This window comes from Pleurodeles waltl, chromosome 3_1 (genome assembly GCF_031143425.1).
Source record: "Pleurodeles waltl isolate 20211129_DDA chromosome 3_1, aPleWal1.hap1.20221129, whole genome shotgun sequence".
Taxonomy (NCBI): domain Eukaryota; kingdom Metazoa; phylum Chordata; class Amphibia; order Caudata; family Salamandridae; genus Pleurodeles; species Pleurodeles waltl.
The window spans coordinates 1,272,845,666-1,272,852,080 of NC_090440.1; positions in this window are offsets into that span (position 1 = coordinate 1,272,845,666).

The window sequence follows — 6,415 nt, forward strand, 5'->3', positions numbered from 1 at the left end:
AGTTGTAGGAGGCTGGCCTGTATTATAGTGGGTACCTTGTGGTACTTACATCTTGTGCCAGGTCCAGTTATCCCTTATTAGTAGATTAGTAGTGTTCTAGCAGCTTAGGCTGATAGAGGTAGCTATAGCAGAGCAGCTTAGGCTGAACTAGGAGACATGCAAAGCTCCTACTATACCATTTATTTCATATAGCACTATATCACAAGAAAACACAATACTCAGTGTTACTAAAAATAAAGGTACTTTATTTTAGTGACAATATGCCAAAAGTATCTCAGAGGATATACTCCCTTAGGAGGTAAGTAAATACACAAAATATACACATAAACCAAAATCAGGTAAGTAAAACACTTAGAAAAGTAGTGCAAACACTGTACACAATAGAATGCAATAGGAGACAATAGGCCTAGGGGCAACACAAACCATATACTCCAAAAGTGGAATGTGAACCACAAATGGACCCCAGGCCTAGTGAAGTGTGTAGAGGGTCACTGGGAGTGTAAGAAAACACTAACGGTGTCCAAGATACCCCACCCCAAGACCCTGAAAAGTAAGTAAAGTTACCCTACTACCCCAGAAAGACAGTAAAGTCGAAACAGGGGATTCTGCAAAGACAGCAACTGACTGCAAAGCACTGAAGATGTATTCCTGGACCTGAGGACCTGCAAAGGAAGGGGACCAAGTCCAAGAGTCACGCAAGTGTCCAGGGGGGGCAGGAGCCCACTAAACCCCGGATGAAGGTGCAAAAGGGCTGCCTCCGGGTGGAAGAAGCTGAAGATTCTGCAACAACGGAAGGTGCCAGGAACTTCTCCTTTGGTCAGAAGATGGCCAACAGCGTGCTGGAGGATGCAGAGTTGTTTCCATGCAGAAAGACCATCTGGTTAAAGATAATGGGTGCTGCCAGGGCCCAGGAAGGACCAGAAGGTCGCCTCTTGTAGGAGGCGACAGAGGGGGTGCTCAGCAACAGAGAGAGCCCATGCAGAAGAAGGCAGCACCCGCAGTAGCACTTGAACAGGCATTCAAGAAATCTGAGCACAGTGGTCGGCTCAACACTACAAAAGAGGGTCCCACAAAGCCCGTGGTCAACTCAGCGAGTTGAGAAAAGCAGGACAGAGTGCTGGAGACCTGGGCTATACTGTGCATGAAGGCATCCTTGCAAAAGTGCTCAGAAGCCCTAGCACCTGCATATCACGCAGTACACAGGATTATTGTCTGGCTTGGTGCGGCAAGGACTTACCTCCACCAAACTTGGACAGAAGGACCACTGGACTGTCAGGGTCACTTGGATCTAGCTCCTGTGTTCCAGGGACCATGCTTGGCAAGATGAGAGGGGACCCAGAGGACCGGTGATGCAGAAGTTTGGTGCCTGCGGTAGCAGGAGGAAGATTCCGTCGACCCACAGGAGATTTCTTCTTGGCCTCCAGTGCAGGGTGAAGGCAGACAGCCCTCAGAGCATGCACCACCAGGAAACAGTTGAGAAAGCTGTCAGGATTAAGCACTGCAATTTTGCTGGTAGTCTTCTTGCCACTTTGCTGCAGTTTTTCAGGCATCCTGGAGCAGTCAGCGGTCGATCCTTGGCAGAGTCGAAGAGAGAGATGCAGAAGAACTCTGGTGAGCTCTTGCATTCGTTATCTGAAGAGGAACCCAAAGAAGAGACCCTAAGTAGCCCTCAGAAGAGGATTGGCTACCTAACCAGGTAAGAGCCTATCAGGAGGGGTCTCTAACGTCACCTGCTGGCACTGGCCACTCAGAGGTCTCCATTGTGACCTTACACCACTGCATTCAAAATGGCAGAGGTCTGGGACACACTGGAGGAACTCTGGGCACCACCCCTGTGGTGGTGATGGACAGGGGAGTGGTCACTTCCCCTTCCTTTGTCCAGTTTCGTGCCAGAGCAGGGGCTGGGTGATCCCTGAACTGGCGTGGACTGGGTTATGCAAGGAGGGCACCATCTGTGCCCTTCAAAGCATTCCCAGAGGCCAGGAGAGGCTACTCCTCTGAGACCCTTAACACCTATTTCCAAAGGGAGAGGGTGTAACACCCTCTCTCAGAGGAAATCCTTTGTTCTACCTTCCTGGGACTAGGCTGTCCAGACCGCAGGAGGGCAGAAACCTGTCTGTGGGTTGACAGCAGTGGTAACTGCAGTGAAAACCCCAGAGAGCCGGTTTGGCAGTACCCGGGGTCCATGCTGGAGCTCCGGGGATACATGGGAATGGCCCCCAATAGCAGATTTCGCATGGGGGGACAATTCCATGATCTTAGACATGTGACATGGCCATATTCGGAGTTACCATTGTGAAGCTACATATAGGTATTGACCTATATGTAGTGCAAACGTGTAATGGTGTCCCCGCACTCACAAAGTCCGGGGAAATTGCCCTGAACAATGTGGGGGCACCTTGGCTTGTGCTAGGGTGTCCTCACACTTAGTAACTTTGCACCTAACCTTCAGCAAGTGAGAGTTAGACAAATAGGTGACTTATAAGTTACTGAAGTGCAGTGTAAAATGGCTGTGAAATAATGTGGATGTTATTTCACTCAGGCTGCAGTGGCAGTCCTGTGTAAGAATTGTCTGAGCTCCCTATGGATGGCAAAAGAAATGCTGCAGCCCCCATAGGGATCTCCTGGAACCCCAATACCCTGGGTACCTAGGTACCATATACCAGAGAATTATAAGGGTGTTCCAATGTGCCAATTAGAATTGGTGTAAATGGTCATTAGTCTGCAGTGACAATTTAAAAAGCAGAGACAGCATAAACACTGAGGTTCTGGTTAGCAGAGCCTCAGTGATACAGTTAGGCACCACGCAGGGAACACATATAGGCCACAAACATATGAGCACTGGGGTCCTGGCTAGCAGGATCCCAGTGACACATATCAAACACACTGACAATATAGGGTTTCCACTATGAGCACTGGGGCCCTGGCTAGCAGAATCCCAGTGAGACAGTAAAAACACCCTGACATATACTCACAAACTGGCCAAAAGTGGGGGTAACAAGGCTAGAAAGAGGCTACCTTCCTACACCAGTCAATCAGTATGGAACAAAATTAGTCTTATATAAACAGGAATTATTTTAAGTTATTTAAAACTACATACCTAAAACTATCCTAAAATCTATCCTACACTAAACTAACCTAAACAAATTTAACTACACCTATCTAACCTACTCTAAACTAATCTTACACATGTGATGTCACACTCTAAACATTGTCCCCCCACCTCCTTAAGAGGCAAGATACAAGTAGGACAACATAAACTATGACTACAGATATACTAACTAAACATATGACCTAAACAAATATTTTTTGTTTTATATATTTTTTTATTTTTTTACACAGATACTCCAAGATGATCCCCCACCCAACCCCCTCCAAATAAAAGAAGTACTAAAACCCACCCTCAACCATACTTAATCTAACCTATGCCTACCCACACTATTTAGCTAACCTAACACTACCCATCTAAAACCCAATCTAAAACTATTTACAACAGTGAAAGGTGAGAGGTAAGGAACGTGGAGGTTGTGCCTATGCCACATCACAATTTTTTAAACGTTCTTGCAGTACTTCAGCAATTTTCTATTTTTAGCACTCTTGTGCTCCAACCTGTCCAATCTGGCCATCATGCCGGCCACGTTCCATCTCATGTCACTTTCAAAGTTTGGGCTCATTACTGCATTAGGTGGCTGCATGGGTGCCTGGCTTGTGACAGGTGCAGCAGATGTGGATGGGGTCTGAGCTGCAGAGGCCCCCTGGATCCCTAATGTATTTCCCAATATCGCCTACTTTTTTGGTTGCTGCTGTGGAGCACCCCCATGTTGGAAGGCACACCATAACCCTGTGACCTTTTCCCTGTCTGATATTGACATCCAAAATGTGATGGTACCTATCTGCCCTTTTGTGGCAAGCATGACGTTCCTCAGGTGTCACATTTGCAGCTGAAAAATTAGGAGAATCACGCATTAAATATAGCATTGGGTGGAGGTAGAACAGACATAAAATGAACCCTGCATCCGCAGATGACACATGCAGTCCACCACACATTCCTCAACAATGACTTACTCCTAATTTATGACTGTTTCCTACCAGCCATCTACGGTATCACGTACATGTCACTGGGATGATGGCTTTCCATTGTTGACCATCAGACCCGAGAGGTGACTGGACCAATGAGTCCATACTCAACATAAATGTTGACAAACTTGTGAGGATCACGTGGCCCAACAAGGCTAGATATCCTGTGTCCTTGTCAATATGGGGGCTTTGTATGCAGTCCACCACTTTGATACCCCTGCTGCTACATCAGGGCTTGTCCAGGCATCATGGATGCAAGGTGGGGGTAATCAGATATGGGTGCTGGAAACGTCCCACTGGCTATTCTAAGGTATGGTAAAGCTTCATTCATGTGTCCTGGTTTAAGACCTGGTCTGAGCATCCGTTGCAAGGGGGCACAGCATTGCTCATGATGTGCCCACATGTACATACAATGCTATGTCCTCATAAGGTTTGGCCAAAGCATGACTAGTATCTTATAGTTGTCTACAGATTGCATAACTAATGCCCCTACCTTGTGCTATGTTGTGTTAAATGTGAAAAATGCACACAGATGGTGGCTGTATGGGTACCCTTGGGCCAGTGTTAGCTTGGCACTACACTGGGTGTTGCTACAGTATTCTTATATATTTAACATCATGTGCACGTGCACCTCAGACATCATCAAAGTACCAGGTATGCACTCAGCATTCACATCATATGCACATGTGATGTGACCAGGATCACTCACAAATATCATGATGGCAGGACCATGTTGGTAATTCTGCTGAGACCTAGCTTGGACAATCAATATACATTTCCCTCAACCATTTGGAGCTGAGTTCTCTACTAATTGTGTACTCTACTGACTGTTGTCCTGCACAATATGGCTCCTTGTATCAATGCGGCCTCAATTTATATCTGAAGAGTACTGAGGCACCAATGATGCTAGTGTCCCCTATATAAGCCCCCTAGAGACCTCTACACATTTCCTTAATCTGTTCTGTTTTGTGAGTAAGTGTAACCTATGTATGGCACACAGTGCTGTCAAAAGTGCTGTGATAAAGTTTTTGTCAACAAGCCTGCTAATTACATAAAAAGCTGCTCTGACACCTATCAGGATAGCCATCAATGTATATGTGTCCATGCATTCCATTTCCTAACACCCACAATTTCATACCAGCACGCATGCCACTTTTGCAACAATCAAGCCATTCTCAATGCTCAACTTTGCAACAGACATGATGTCATCATCCTAACTCCAATTATATCACAGCATTGGTCATGCAAAACTTTTATTCATTGCATTGCACACATCAGACTGACTCCCACCAAACCTTGGGTAGGCCGCTTCCCCGCCGCTGCAGCTCCGCCTGCCCCTGCCCTACCACGTTGATCTTGCGTTCTTTTTCCTTATTGGCGTTTTTCTATTTTTTGATTTCCTATTCTTGTGCGCTTTCCTTTTCCCACCGCTGCCACCTGTGCGGCCCCGCCCCCCGCTCCCATTTGCTGACCTTCCCTCCTGTCTCCCGCCTCCCAGCTGACCCCTCCTCCCCTTCCTCCTTCTTATGGTGGCCGCTGCGTGGCTGAGACAGCAACACTTGGGTAGGTCGCTACCCCGCTGCTCCGCCTGCCCAGGCCCCTGCCACGTTGATCTTGCGTTCTTTTTCCTTATTGGCGTTTTTCTATTTTTTGATTTCCTATTCTTGTGCGCTTTCCTTTTCCCACCGCTGCCACCTGTGCGGCCCGTCCCCCTGCTCCTATTTGCTGACCTTCCCTCCTGTCTCCCGCCTCCCAGCTGACCCCTCCTCCCCTCCCTCCTTCTTATGGCGGCCGCTGAATGTCTACGCAGCGGACCCGCACAGCGGACGCACCGCTGGCGCGATAAAGGCGCGCTAAAGGCAATCCCGTCTGCGCCGGTTTGCGCCTGGACCGCGCCCAGCGCCAGAATCCCTGGCCCCCACCGCATGCAAAGCAACCAACTAAGATACGACTCCGCCTCCCTCAACGCCCTCAGCACCGGACGAACAGCCACCTGCTACCAAGGCAGCCCAAAACGAACCCATGGACCCTTTACCTGTCAAGCCTGCAAATACACATGCCTCCAAACCTGCAGACCACCCACCGGCCCTCGCAACAACAACAACCACCTCAAGTGCATCCTCCTCAACACACGCTCCGTCCACAAGCCATCGAACTATGGGACCTCCTGGAAACAACAGCTCCAGACGTCGCCTTCATCACAGAAACCTGGATGAACGCCTCCTCGGCCCCAGACATCGCCATAGCCATCCCCGACGGCTACAAGATCGCCCAGAAGGACCGCGTCAACCAAACCGGAGGAGGAATCGCCATCATCTACAGGAACACCATCAACATC